We start from the raw sequence: 16,060 nt of genomic DNA on the forward strand, positions 1-16,060 counted from the left end.
TATTTGTGTTTTGTCTGAGATGAGAATGGCGCCTCACTTGCCCCCTCACTCAGCAGAGAAACAAAACTTATCCTTGCTTTCTGCTGTTAAGCAGGGATGCACAAGTCTCGGTTAAGCAGGGATACACAAACAGCGGTTATGAGTCGGTTAAGTTTAGTTTCTCTGCCGACCGAGTGAGTGGCTGCTGACACTTGGTGAAGGAGGGATCCACGGATCTCGGTTAAGCAGGGATCCACGAGCAGTGGTTATGAGTCAGTTAAGTTTTGTTTCTCTGCATACTGTACGTAAGTGAGTGAGTGGCTGAGTAGCTTAGTTTGCGCTGCTTGCTCGTGGTCATGTACGTTTTGTTTCTCTGCTGAGTGAGATGTAAGATGTTTGAATGGTGCTGTTTATTGATTATATATCACTAAAATGTGGTAGGACTCAACTCAGCCAGTTAAACCACTCGGAGATGGTATTGCCCATGATGACACTGCATTCAAAATGTTCATAGAATGAACATAGCCTTCCTGAAATCAGGAAGTTGAAGTAGAGGGGTGTATTCCATTCCAGGCATTGCTTTATAATATTTTGCCGAACAAAGATCTGGGGCCTCATGTACGAAGGTTGCGTGCGTACAAAAACGTTCCGTACGTACTTGCTCATGGAAAAGTTCAGATGTATCAAGAGTGAAATGTCCGGGAACTTGTACAGATATTGATCCTTTGGCGACACTTAGAGGTGATACCGGGAATCTGTCATAAATGTGAAAACTATTAGTCCGACTGATCGGGACTGTGCCGGTCGACCCTGAGCAGAGCCATGCCAGCCTGTGGGACGCAATTATCTGCATATCAGTCAGGTATATCAGATTCCCATACAATGCATCTGAACAGGTCAACATTAAAGCGCAATCTGCAGGGAGAACTGGTTTTCTGAATGCAATCGGAGCTATCGACTGCACACGCATTTATATAAAAGCGCTATCACATAATTCATTTGTATATGTCAGCAGGAAACATTTTCATTCGATCAATATACAGATCATATGTGATTTGCAAATGCAATTAACCAACATTGTGGCACGTGGAGGACAGCGTGCCAAATCATTACTGGTGTTAAGTAGTTTATGCTCCGCCCCTTAGCGCAGGTTATGTAGACGTGCGGTAAGAGGAAAAATGAGCGATAGCATGAAAAGAGCAGCGACACAGAAGACACCGATACTGATAAACATTGTTAAAAACATTTGGTATTGAGCCAAACTGCTAAAAAGGAAATTGTTCGAGTCCGTAAGTGTTCAGCGAACCACTGTGAGCGACCCGGGAACCTTAGCTGTGTTTTAAAACTTGTCTTTCTCGGTGATTACTGGGATGTATTAGCAAATAGCTCCGTGAGTTAGCATAGCCTCATGGTGGTGTAACCACCGATCCAGAACATCGTTTACATTGTGTGAACGGAGAGAGCTATCATTTAGCTGAGTTTGAATTGTGAAACTGTTTAATTCTGTGTAGCACTGTGCTGTAGCATACAAACAAGCAATCTCAGTATTATTAGATATTTTACGAACGACAACAAATGTATTTTCCATTATTTTACTTATCTTAATCCAGAGTAAGTGAGGATTCATTATTGAATTGAGCATTGTTCTAATCCTTTGCATAAGGGTTTCTGATTTTCAGTCATTTAATGATTAATTAATGATGATGATTTAATGATTTTGTTCATAATAAAAAATAAGGGTAACATTTCATATGTTAACACTGAAATATAACATCTTATCTTTCCATGAGTTAACAGTTAGTGTTGTTGCACACTGATATTTGAAAAGTATAAACTATACAGTAGTAATTGAAGTGAATAGATTTATTTAAGCCCTGTTATATTATACAGGCTGGGTTTTTTTGATACCCTGGATTCTGGACTGAGTGAATTCTCTCCCTGACAAGGGGGGTGGCGAGCCAACCCATTTGGATTGAAGAGAACCTTCACCATGCTTCATCGTCTGTGCTGTTGATGTGGTAGGACTGTGGGAAAGACTTGCAGGAACAATTGGAACTATTTTTTCATTTGGAGAAATTTTTTCATAAAGGGTGCACCCAGTTAAAAGATTCAGTTAAAAGACCCACACATTCAAAAACAAATATTGCTTAAGGCCAGCAGTGTTTGTAAGTTGTTTATTATTTCATGTGTTTTAATACCGTCATTCTGGTTAAACTCACTTTTGTGCCTTCTTTTACTCGTCGGTGTCAAATCATTGTTCGTTACGCCTCCTTGTGAATCTAGACAATTCTGGTCCAGTGTTTACTTACCTGCCAGGTCGGTTACACCTGCTTGCTCCTCTTTAAGCAGTGGTGGTTGAGAAGGACTCTGCAGAGCAACTTCCTTGCAACAGATAGAATTATTCCACACCATTTAAGAATAATAAGAATAAGAATAAGAAAACCTTTATTTGTCCCACAATGGGGAAATTGCAGTTTGCAACAGCATGCAGAAATGGCACAGATATAACAGATATAATAGTCAATCAGCTCATCCTCCCAACTTTATTGACAAACTTGTCAGAGTCTCATGGTTGCCTTGGCAACCGCTCAGCTCTGAAGTTCATACGGTGGACCAATAATACTAAAATATGTTAACGGAGATTCTGACACAAAGACGTAGTAACGACGTACCGGTTAGCAACGTCACTATGTCTTTGTAACCAGTTAGCAGACCAGTTAGCAGACCAGTTAGCAGACAACGGGCTAAATCTGTTAGCTTACTGTTCCACGGTAGCACACACGGCAGACAGAAAACTTACTATAAATGACAACAACACTGCAGCAGCTAAACACCAGTCTGTTAACATACACGCTAACATACAGACACACTGAAAGTGTCCGATAGCCAAATAACAGCAGCATGTTTAACATGGCATTAGCATGCTAACTAGGACACCACACACAAAAAAAAAAAAGTTCTGTCCTTATGATCTGTCGAAAACAAATGACAAGCTTTACGTGGGCCGGTCAGAGTCAGCCAAAGGGCCGTATACGGCCCGCGGGCCGTGTCATGCCCAGTTCTGCCATAAGGTGTAATAAAATTGTACACATTAGGAGTGCTTGTTGTGGAGCCTAACAGCAGCAGGAAGGAAATACCTTCTGTATCTTTCCTTCACACATCGAGGGTGAAGCAGTCTGTCACTGAAGCTGCTCCTCAGTCCTGTCAGATCACCGTGCAGGGGGTGGGACTCATTGTCCAGCATGGAGGACAGTTTAGCCAGAACTCTCCTGTCACACACCTCCCTCACTGAATCCAAGGGGCAGCCCAGGACAGAGCTGGACTTCCTGATGATCTTATCCAGCTTCTTCCTCTCCCTCTCTGTGATGCCACTGTTCCAGCAGACCACTCCGTACAGGATGGCTGATGCCACTACAGAGTCATAGAAGGTCTTCAGGAGTGCCCCTTTCACTCCAAAAGACTTCAGTCTCCTCAGAAGGTAGAGCCTGCTCTGTCCCTTCCTGTAGAGTGCGTCTGTGTGGTGAGTACAATTCAATTCAATTCAATTCAATTTTATTTATATAGCGTCAATAACAATACAAATCGTCTCAAGACGCTTTACAAAAACCCGGCCTGAAACCCCCAGAGCAAGCCTGAAGGCAACGGTGGCAAGGAAAAACTCCCTTTTAACAGGAAGAAACCTCGAGCAGAACCCAGCTCATATGGAGGGACCCATCTGCCTAAGGCCAGCCGGGTACAGACATAAGAAAGAGAGAAGAGAACAGCAAAGAGAGAAGAGAAGAGAACAGCAAGATAAACATACATCTGTCATAGATACACATATCTGACTAAAGTGTACATGTGGAATCTTATGATACAAACTGATGATGTTACATGACAGTTTGAAAATGTAAGAGGAATCATAGGCAGGTTGGAGAATTGTTCATTCAGGTAGGAGTGGATAACTGCAGGATTCCATGAAGACTGGGCAGGCTGATGAGACCACGACAACAGATGTAGTATAGAGCTCCACAGGAAACACACCACTCCAGGCCAGAGATACTCACAAGAAGAGGGGGGAAGGGGGGGAAGGGGGGGGGAAGGGGGGTGGGACACACACAGCAGTAAACATTCTACATAGTAATAGCTCAGAATTGTATGACTAGTAGTATATAGGAAATTAGAGGGCAAGAGCTCTGTGCCAGAGAAAAGAAAGTGGAGGATGCGAGAGAGGAGAGAGAAGAAAGAAGGAGGACATGTGTTTGGTGCATCGTCCCCCAGCAGCCTAGGCCTATAGCAGCATAACTAAGGGATGGTTTAGTCCAGCCCTAACTATAAGCCTGATCAAAAAGGAAAGTCTTAAGCCTGACCTTAAAAATAGAGAGAGTGTCTGCCTCCCGAACCCAAACTGGGAGCTGGTTCCATAGGAGAGGAGCCTGATAGCTGAAAGCTCTGCCTCCCATTCTACTTTTTGAAATTCTAGGAACCACAAGTAGGCCTGCACTTTCAGACCGAAGTGATCTGCTGGGATGATATGGTACAATAAGGTCTTTAAGATACGATGGAGCTAGGCCTTTAAGGGCCTTGTATGTAAGGAGGAGGATTTTAAATTCTATTCTAGACTTTAAAGGGAGCCAGTGAAGAGAAGCTAAAACTGGAGTAATATGATCTCTCTTGCTAATTCCTGTCAATGCTCTTGCTGCGGCATTTTGAATCAACTGGAGGCTTTTTAAAGAGCTATTTGGACAGCCAGACAGTAATGAATTACAATAATCCAGTCTGGACGACACAAATGCATGAACTAGTTTTTCAGCATCACTCTGAGACAGGATGTTCCTAATTTTGACGATATTACGCAGGTGAAAGAAGGCAGTCCTGGTCACTTGCTTTATGTGACATTTAAAGGACACATCCTCATCAAATATAACACCAAGGTTTTTTACAGTAGTACTGGAGGCCAAGGTAATGCCATCCAAAGACACCATGTGATTAGATGATGAATCTCTGAGATGCTTAGGACCGAATACAATAACTTCTGTTTTGTCTGAGTTTAAGAGTAGGAAATTACAGGTCATCCAAGCCTTTATGTCTTTAAGGCATGCTTGGAGTTTAACCAACTGATTAGTTTCATCTGGTTTCATAGATAAATATAGCTGGGTGTCGTCTGCATAGCAATGAAAGTTTATGCCATGTTTTCTAATAATCTTGCCTAATGGCAACATGTATAACGTGAAGAGTATTGGTCCTAGCACAGAACCCTGAGGAACTCCATAACTTACTTTTGTATAAGTAGAGGAATCATTATTGACATGAACAAACTGGAATCTGTCAGATAGATAGGATTCAAACCAGTCTAATGCAGTTCCTTTAATCTTGACCTCACTTTCAAGTCTCTGTAGTAAAATATTATGATCAATAGTGTCAAATGCAGCACTAAGATCTAGCAGAACAAGTATAGAGACAAGTCCACTGTCTGAAGCCATGAGGAGATCATTGGTAACTTTAACCAGAGCTGTTTCTGTACTATGATGAACTCTAAAACCTGACTGAAACTCTTCAAACAGACCATTCTTGTTTAAGTGGTCACACAACTTTTTCTAGAATTTTGGAAATAAAGGGAAGGTTGGAGATTGGTCTATAGTTGGCTAAAACATCTGGATCTAAAGTGGCTTTCTTAAGTAAGGGCTTAATTACAGCAATCTTAAAAGACTGAGGCACATATCCTGTTAATAAAGATAAATTTATCTGGTTCAATATGGAGGTGTTAATTAATGGAAAAACTTCTTTGAGCAATTTAGTTGGGATTGGATCTAGAAGACAGGTTGATGGTTTAGATGCTGTAATTGTTGAAGAGAGCTCAAGAAGATCTACTGGGGAGAAGGATTCCAGATATTGATAAGGTCGTACAAAAGTTTCTAATGTCGCTGTACTTGCATCTTTAACAGCTGTTGGAAGGATGCCTTGAATATTTTCTCTAATGCCGACAATTTTATTAGTAAAGAAGCTCATGAAGTCATTACTACTGAGGGCTAAAGGAATAGATGGCTCAACAGAGCTGTGGCTCTTTGTCAGCCTGGCTACAGTGCTGAAAAGAAATCTGGGGTTGTTCTTGTTTTCTTCTATTAATGATGAATAATATGCTGTTCTAATACTACTGAGAGCTTTTTTATAAGTTGTTAAACTATCTTTCCAGGCTATGCGAGCTTCTTCAGAATTAGTGGAATGCCAAATTCTTTCTAGCTTTCGGACTGCCTGTTTTAAACAGCGCAACTGTGAATTATACCATGGAGCTAGCCTCCTCCTATTTATGACCTTCTTTTTCAGAGGAGCAACTAAGTTTAAAGTTGAACTAAGCGATGCTGCAGTGCCATCGACAAAATAATCTATTAGTGCAGGGGTTAAATTGTGGTTGCTGTCGTCCACAACATTGGTACATGGCACTGAGGTAAATAAAGAAGGAATTCATTCTTTATATCTAGTTACAGCATTGTCAGACAAACATCTACTGTAATGAAATGTCTTTTCAGTTCCTGTGTAATCCATTATTGTAAATTCAAAGGTTATGAGGAAATGATCAGACAAAAGAGGGTTATGAGTAAATACTGTTAAACCTTCAGTTTCTATGCCATATGTTAGGACAAGATCTAAGGTGTGATTAAAACTGTGAGTTGATCCGTTTACATTCTGAGAAAAGCCAATTGAATCTAATAATGATGTAAATGAGGAGCTAAGGCTGTCACTGACAACATCAACATGGATGTTAAAGTCACCTACTATAATGACTTTATCTGTTCTAAGAACTAAATCACATAAAAACTCAGAGAATTCAGCTAAAAACTCAGAATAAGGAGCAGGTGGGCGATACACCACAACAAAAAGAATTGGTTTTTGTATTTTCTGTTCTGGATGGGGAAGACTAAGAGTAAGACTTTCAAATGAATTAAAGCTCTCCTTAGGTCTAGGATTAATAGATAAATCAGAGTGGAAGATTGCTGCCACTCCTCCTCCTCTACCTGTGCTTCTAGGAATATGATAATTACTATGACTGGGTGGAGTAGACTCATTTAAACTAACATATTCATCATCCTGTAGCCATGTTTCAGTCAAACTAAAAAGATCAATCTGATGATCAGTTATCAGATCATTCACTAAAAGAGATTTAGATGAGAGAGATCTGACATTTAAAAGACCACATTTAATTTTCCTATTCTTGTGTTCTACCAATGAACTTGTACTGATTTGAATAAGGTTCCTATGAGAAACTCCTCTTTTGTTATTTATTGGTTTAAATAATCTGGGAGCAGACAGAACATCTATAGAGTTTATAGAGTTTAGGGTGTGAGACAGTCCTTGAGAAGCGGCAGAGAAGTGTGTAAGTCCAGTTTGGTGTTGAGGTGAACACCCAGGTACTTATAAGAGTCCACTTGCCCAATGTCCATTCCCTGGATGTTCACTGGTGAGGGGAGGGCAGAACGGCGTCTACAAAAATCCACCACCATCTCCTTGGTTTTCCCCGCGTTGATCAGGAGGTGGTTTCGCTGACACCAGTCCACAAAGTTCCCCTGTCAGTCCTCGGCATGAGTAGCAAGACAGTTTGCGCATTTTGAATTCGTCTCAAGTTTTGAAGTGCCAGCACCATGAGCGAAAGGATAAGTTCACGTTGGTCTCGTCTTGTGTTTGACGGAGATGAAAAGAACTATGAACTGTGGGAGACAAAGTTTTTGGGCCATCTGCGGTTGCAGAAATTGAAGGACACAATTTTGAAAGGGCCCGCCGTGGGTGCGAATGCAGACGCACGGGCTGAGGATACAGCAAAGAACGCTGAAGCATATGCTGAACTGATTCAATTCCTCGATGACAACAATTTGTCCCTGGTCATGCGAGAGGCTGCGGATGACAGCCCGTGGAGCACTCAAGATCTTGCGGGAATATTATGCTGGCAAGGGTAAGCCCCGCATTGTGAGTCTCTACACAGAATTGACTTCCCTGCGAAAGATGAGAGGTGAGAGTGTGACTATGTCATACGTGCCGAGACCTCAATCACAGCGCTGAGGAATGCTGGAGAAGTCTTGAGTGATGGACTATTAGTTGCAATGGTTTTGAAGGGGCTGCCAGAATCATTCAAGCCTTTTTCCATTTTTGTCACTCAAAGGGATGAGACCCTCTCTTTTGCAGATTTTAAGACAAAATTGCGGAGTTACGAGAACACTGAAGGTATGCGGACAGCTGTGGCGTCATGGGGACCCGGGCGCATCCAAGGAAGGCCAGTGCCACGGCAGGCGCAAGGGTGCGGGGCACTGAGAGCGGGGACATTGAGTGTTTCCGTTGTGGCCAGAGAGGACACAAGGCAAGACAGTGTCAGCATGGTCAACAGTGGTACAGCCAGGGCAAGAGTACCACACGGCGAGGAGGATGGAAACAGCAGCAGCAGGACAATGCACGCGGGGTGTACGAGGAGACAGACAACACCTTTGCCTTCAAGCTGGTGACCAGTGATCGTCAGCCAGGGAGCGGTGTCACCAGAAAGGGGCTGATGGTGGACACCGGTGCGACATCACATATCATCACCGACCTGGCTAAGTTCAAGAGCTTCGACAACCGATTCCAGGCCGAGACGCACTGCGTGGAGCTGGGTACAAGGTACAAGGGGGTCGCGGAGAGCAGAGGAGACGCAGAGGTGTGTCTGGTCGACAGCAGGGGGCGGCACCTCAGTACTACACTGAAGCAGGCGCTGTACATCCAGAGTCGTCAGAGAACTTCAGCAGTACACAGCTGTTGGTGTTGTGTCTGAAGTCTGCTGTGTAGAGGGTGAAAAGTTCTTTTTTTCTTGCACATTTGCACATGGTTGTTTGGTTATTGGTTGTAAATTTATTACATTTCATTGCAATTTAATTTAATTTTTAATATTCACATATTTTTAATATTCACTTATCTTATAATTCTTGTAAATGTTGTGTATAGATTTTTTTATTTTTTTTTAGTTCTCTATTTGTAAAGTAGTGAAATGTCCACACGATACTTTGGAATGAGTTAATAAACTTTACTCTTGGCTCTCAGTCACACATAAGCACAAGCACACAGAACACTCGTATCACTCCGGCAGGTACGTGCAACAACAACATGCTGAGCGGGGAAAACTGACGTAAACACGACCCGATTTACGGTAGCCGTGACTACTGTCATAACGTCCATTCAACTATAAGAGTCCTTATATGACATCTCCCTTTTTTTTTTTTTACTTTTGTTTTTTTCCTTTACCTCCTGTTAACAAAACAAAATTACTCTGTGAAATTACTCTGCCAAAGACATGCAAATCCCATCGATGTCAGTAACAACATGAAATGTAAACAACATCAACAGTCAACAGTGCAAATGAAAACATTCACTTCTATTTCACTTTTCAAACAACGAGTGAAAATCATCTCATCTTTTTTTTTTTTTTTTTTTTTTTTTTTTTTTTTTTTTGTCTGTAAGGGCAGCGTTCTTCGTACACCCTTACAGATTCAATCTGTCCACAGGTTTGCTCAGTCTGCCACACCGAGTGAACAAATGTCCATCCTGTGCGTAAGGCGGCTGGACACTAGTTGCCGGAGTAGCAGTGGCAGTAACAACAGCCGGATCAGACTGCTGCATAGCAACCTCAGGCCGTAGTCTTTGTGGTCCTGGAGGTGGTGTATCTCCCGCCGATGCAGGGACACTTTGCAGGTGACGACGGTTGCGTCTCAGGGTCACACCCTGCTGCGTCTCGATGACATAAGATCTTGAGGTAGTGCTGTCGCTGGCAACGACAGCAGGTGTTCCCCAAGAGCTCTGATGATCCAGCTTGGCGATGACAGGATCACCAGGTCTCAGCAGTGGCAGAGGTTTTACTCCGTGACGCAGGTTGAAGTAGAATGCTTGTTTCCGTTTCTCCTCTTCATCTTTGCTCCTGACTGCTTGAAGATCTGGCCATCTGGGTTGGAGGTTGGTCTCAAGCGTAGGAAGAGTTGTTTTAATCTTCCTCCCCATCAGCAGTTCAGCAGGGCTGACACCTGTGGTCGTGCAGGGAGTAGAACGGTAACACATGAGAGCAAGCAGAGGGTCTTTCTGGTTCAGGATCCTCTTTGCGATTTGCACTCCTCTCTCTGCGTGTCCATTCCCTTGGGGATGATGTGGACTTGAAGTAATGTGTTGAAAGTCAAACTCTCTAGCGAACTCCTGGAACTCCACACATGCAAACTGTGGTCCGTTGTCCGAAACGACCTGATCCGGGCAACCAAAACGCGCGAACAGCGCCTTTAACTTCAGCACCACCTGTGATGCAGTGGTCGTGGGCATGTGGAGGATCTCGAGGAACCTAGAAAAATAGTCTGATACTACTAGGTAAGACTGTTTGTTGTAGTCGCACAGGTCAATAGCGAGTCTCTTCCAGGGCCTGTCAGGTAGAGGGGTTGAGATGAGGGGCTCTTTACGCTGTGTGTGTTTCATCTCACGGCAGACCACACAAGTCTCTACTTTCTGCTTGATGTCAGATGAGATGCCAGGCCACCACACGGATGTATTAGCCCGCTCTCTGCATTTAGTCAGACCCTGATGTCCATCATGGATCCGAGCTAATATGCCTGCTCTCAAAGGGGGTGGGATCAACATGCGACAGCCTCTTGTGACGATCCCATTGTACTCTGACAGTTCACTTTTAATAGGGTGGTATTCTCTGATGGCTAAAGGAACATTTCTTACATAATCTGGCCAACCCGACTTAATGTACCGCAGCACCGTCTGTAGGTTACCGTCAGCTGCTGTGGCCACCCGTATGGCTTCCAGTCTGTGTGGAGTAGCTGGCATGCAGCCAACAACGGCTGCAATGTAACACTCTACGTCTGAATGAGTGTCACTCCCCTCTGTTGTGCACTGTAGCGGACTTCGTGAGAGGGCGTCTGCTACGGTGAGTGTCTTGCCTGGTGCATATTCGGCAGTCGGTTTGAATCTCATAAGTCTCATCAGGAGTCTCTGACAGCGTATGGGGACATTGTCCAGATCCTTTTTATTCATGAGTGGCACTAAGGGTTTGTGGTCAGTGACCAACTTAAAGTTCTCAAGGCCAACGAGGTACTTTTCGAACCTCTCGCATGCCCAAACGCTGGCCAGACATTCTTTTTCTATCTGGGCATATCTGGTTTCTGCGTCGGACAGGCGGCGTGAACAGTAGGCGACAGGTTTCCAGTCCCCATCATGTTGCTGTAGCAGCACACCGCCGATGCCGTAGCTGCTGGCATCTGCCGAAACAGCAGTAGGTCGGTTCACATCATAGAACTTCAGTACAGGAGACGTGGACAGGATGTCCTTGACACGCTGGAATGAATCCTGTTGGGGGTGGTCCCATGTCCACGCAGTCTTAGACCTCAACAGTTCATACAGTGGTTGGGCCACAGTTGACAAATGAGGAATATATTTTCCCAGGTACGTAAACATCCCAAGGACGCGTTTCAACTCATGGACGTTCTGTGGTTGAGGAAGCTCCCGGATTGCTTTTACTTTGTCTGGGTCGGGCGTTACTCCTGACTTGTCAATCACCTGGCCAAGGAAGTGAAGCTGGTTCTGTCTGAACACACATTTGTCTCTGTTCAATTTTAAGCCGGCGGACTCTATTCTCTCCAGTACCTTCTTTAAGCGGAGGTCATGCTGTTCTGCAGTGCTGCCATACACAAGTATATCGTCCATGTATACAGCCACTCCTTCAAGACCGTTGAGGGTCTCTGTCATTTTTCGCTGAAAAATCTCTGGAGCGCTCGTGATGCCAAATGGGAGACGTTTGAATGCATATCTCCCAAAGGGTGTAATGAACGTGGTTAACTTGCTGCTTTCAGGATGAAGAGGTATCTGCCAAAACCCAGAGGCAGCGTCCAGTGATGTAAACATGGTGGCGCCGCTCAACTCTGCAGTTATTTCTTCAGCAGTTGGAAGGACATATCTCTCTCTCTTTACAGCCTCGTTTAACCGTTTCAGATCCACACAGATGCGTAACCTGCCATTTCGCCGTGGAACTGGCACCATGGGTGCGCACCAGTCCGTAGGCTCCGTCACTTTCTCAATTACACCGTTCTCTTCCATGCGCTGTATTTCCTCTTTTACTTTTTGAATGAGAGGCAAGGGGACTCTCCGTGCCGTGTGCACTGCGTATGGCTCAGCGTTCTCTTTTAACTGTATTTTAACAGGCTCTGTCCTGAGTGTCCCGTGCTCACCAAATGCATTGTGCACTTCTTCAATGCGTTTAACTAGTCCCATTGCACATGCTGTGTCTCTGCCAAGCAGATTGTTTGCAGTCTGGCTGTGTATGACATACACTGGAAAAGAGTAATGTTTCTCTTTGTATTTTGCATTAGCCTGAAACTTCCCCATGCAATTTAGCTGACCACCAGGGCTGTTCATTGGTGGAATGTTTGACTGAACCAGTTCTTGTTCAGGGACTAACATGTTGAATGTCTCTTCCTCCATAATGTTTAGATCCGCCCCTGTATCAATTTTAAATTTAACTGGTGTTGCACCTATGACAACCTGTACAGTCCACTGATCAAAATCTCTGTTAGCATCTGTGACTGCCCCTAGGAAGTATGGTGTCTGTGAAACAGTCTCTGCCTCTGTTACCTCCCTGATGGATTTACTGTGGCACATTCTCTCCCAATGACCCACCTTTTTGCATTTGTTGCAGGCTGATTTCTTGGCTGGGCACTTATCCTGGTCTCTGTGCTTTATTTTTCCACATCTTCCACACTTTGATTCTGTTTGTTCCCCACTTTCCTTCTTTTTATTTTTCCATTGCTGTTTTCCTCTGTATGAGGGTTTACCGTGTGCAATTTCCTGCACCGCAGCGCATGCTGCCCCCTGCTGGTGCACTTGCATAGCCACCTCTTCGGACTGGCGCACGGTCTGGATAGTTTGGGGTAACGTCAGGTTTGCCTCCAACTGCAGTTTACGCGACAGATCTTTATCATTTATTCCCACGACTATGCGGTCCCTGATGTGCTCTTCTCTATGTGTTCCGAAGTCACAATGTTCAGATAGGTCATAAAGAGCTCTGATAAACATCTCAGCTTTCTCACCGGGCCGCTGTATTCTCTGGTGAAAACAAGCGCGCTCGTGGATTACATTCCTCTTGGGGTAGAAGTACTCGTCATATTTGCTTAACACGACGTCAAAGTTCGTTTGATCCGCCTCTGCCGCAAAAGTGAATGCCTTGAAGATGTTCTCAGCCTCCGGACCCATTGCGTATATTAGAGAGCTGACTTGGACCTCACCGTCCTCCTTGCTCAGTCTCGTAGCCACACGAAAGCGCTGGAACCGCTGCTTCCAATCTCCCCATTCAGTCGGGCGGTCAAACGGGAAGCTCTCCGGGGGATTAAACTTTGCCATCTTCCTGAAGCCGTGCGTCCGTCACGAGCTTCTGACACCATGTAAAGTAGTGAAATGTCCACACGATACTTTGGAATGAGTTAATAAACTTTACTCTTGGCTCTCAGTCACACATAAGCACAAGCACACAGAACACTCGTATCACTCCGGCAGGTACGTGCAACAACAACATGCTGAGCGGGGAAAACTGACGTAAACACGACCCGATTTACGGTAGCCGTGACTACTGTCATAACGTCCATTCAACTATAAGAGTCCTTATATGACACTATTGTTGTCTAGCTAGTTCGCAAGGGCGACGGTGACGTACTTGGGTCAGATGGTCAGTTTTCCAGGCAGTTGCATATTATCCTGTCCCGGCCACAAAGAAAGAGCTCATGCATTTCCTCGGTTTGGTGGCCTATTATAGGAGTTTTTGTACGAACTTCTCTGAAGTAGCACCCCTTACTGACTTGCAAAAGTAACTTTTTTTTTTTTTTTGAACTTTATTGCCCATATAAAACTTTGCAGGCAATTTAAGCATTACAAATCAATGCGAACACACACACAAAACTAAAAAAAAAAAAAAGGTTCACCTTGTAATACATCACATTCAACACATATTGGTTACATATTCACACAGTATGTCTACAGTATTTAGTACAGTATTAGTGTAAGTTCATGCCTAGAATGACTGGGGTCCATCGTCTTATGAACAGCGATACTTTCAACTGTAATATAGCTGTCATATTTTCCATTATATGAACTTGTTTAACTTTTTCTATCCATTGATCTTTTGTAGGGGCACAGGGCTGCATCCAATTAACAGTGATCATTTTATTGGCAGTCATTAGCAAAATATGTAACATGTAACATTGGTCCTTAGAAAGCAAGTCCTCAGGTACTTTCTCCAGTTGTCCAGTTGTCAAATGTTGTCTAATTCTTCTTTAATGTCTTTCCAGTATGTCTGTATCACCGAACAGTCCCAGAATATGTGGGTATGATCACCCACCATGCCACAGTTCCTCCAGCAAACATTGGGGGCATTGTTTTTAAACCTTGCCACCTTAAGGGGTGTTCTAAAGATTCTCAGTTTCATCTTCCAGTCAAATTCTTTCCACATCTGACTTCCAATCCCTTTATGACTCGCTATACATATATTTTCCCAGGTATCATCATCTATCATTGTATTGAGTTCTAATTCCCATTCACTCTTAATATGATAGGTGTTATCTGATGTGTCTTTCAGTAGACTTTTATAAATACGTGATACCTGATGCTTTGTTGATACCAACTGTTGGGAAACATGTATAAAGTACCTTTCAACCTCTGTTGGATCTCTCTTAAGACTATCCCAGTCTGTGTGCTTAGTGAGGTAGTGTCGTATTTGTAAATATCTATACAAGTCATTTGGGGGCAAGTCACATTTCTCTTGGAGTTGCGAAAATGATCGTAGTGTGTTGTTTTCAAACAACTGGCTAACAATGACCAGGCCCTTTTCCGCCCATCTTCTATACGCTAAGTCTGTCAAGGATGGGAGAAAATCGAGGTTTCCAAGAATGGGCAATGCCCTTGACAGAGGCAAAGACCCTTTTAATTGCTTCTGTACACTGTTCCAGACCTTTAATGTGTGTTTGACCCAGATATTATTTATTTTTATCTTCCTCTGAGTCTGCTGACTAAGAAAGGGAAGAGTAGATAGTGATATCCCTGTCAACGAGTTCTGTTCAATAGATACCCATCCAGTTTCCTCATCTTTGGTCATCCATACCACTATAGCTCTAAGTTGGGCTGCCCAGTAATACATTTTGAGATTAGGTAAACCCAGGCCCCCCTTTTCTTTACTAGCCATCAATATTTTTAGGCGTATTCTTGGTCTCTTATTTTGCCAGATAAATGTTGATATACGTTTTTCAAGAAGCTTTAGTGCCGATTGTGAAACCTGAATTGGCAGAGATTGAAATAAGAATAGGAGTCTAGGTAGAATATTCATTCTTACGGACTCTATTCGGCCAAAAAGAGACAGAGGCAGCACGTCCCATCTACTTATGTCTTGGTTGATCTCTTTGACTAGCTTGTTATAATTAGAGGAGTAAAGCTGTACTGGTTTTGGTGTCAGGATGAGCCCTAGATATCTAAATCCCTGCCCGGATCTCCTAAAGGATACCAATCCATCTAATTGCTGGGGCCATTGGCCACTTATCATCATTGCTTCTGATTTGTTGGTATTAACCTTATATCCTGACACTTCACTATATTTATTTAGGACATTCAAGAGTTCAGCAATAGAATCCATGGGGCGTTCTATGAATAACAAAATATCATCCGCAAATAGAGCTATTTGCAAAAGTAACTTTTGTCTGGTCTCCTGTGTGTCCGCAGGCTTTTGAGCGAGTAAAGACGATGATGCGTAATGCTCCGGTTCTTGCAGCAGTGCAGTTTGATCACCTGTTCTCCCTACAGGTGGATGCCAGTCATGTGGGTGTGGGGGCTGTCCTCCTGTAGGAGGATTACTTTGGTGTCGCGAAGCCTGCAAGCTTCTTTTCCAGGAAGTTTAACTCTTACCAGCTAAATTACTCAACAATCGAGAAAGAAGCACTAGCCTTCGTGTGGGCTTTAACACACTTTGACGTGTATGTGGAGTCCGGTGTTGCATCTGTGGTGGTCTACACCGACAACAATCCTTTGACCTTTCTCAAATCTCTGACGTGTCTGAATCAGAGATTAATCCGGT

Source organism: Chelon labrosus (genome assembly GCF_963514085.1).
Source record: "Chelon labrosus genome assembly, chromosome: 20".
Classification (NCBI taxonomy): Eukaryota; Metazoa; Chordata; class Actinopteri; order Mugiliformes; family Mugilidae; genus Chelon; species Chelon labrosus.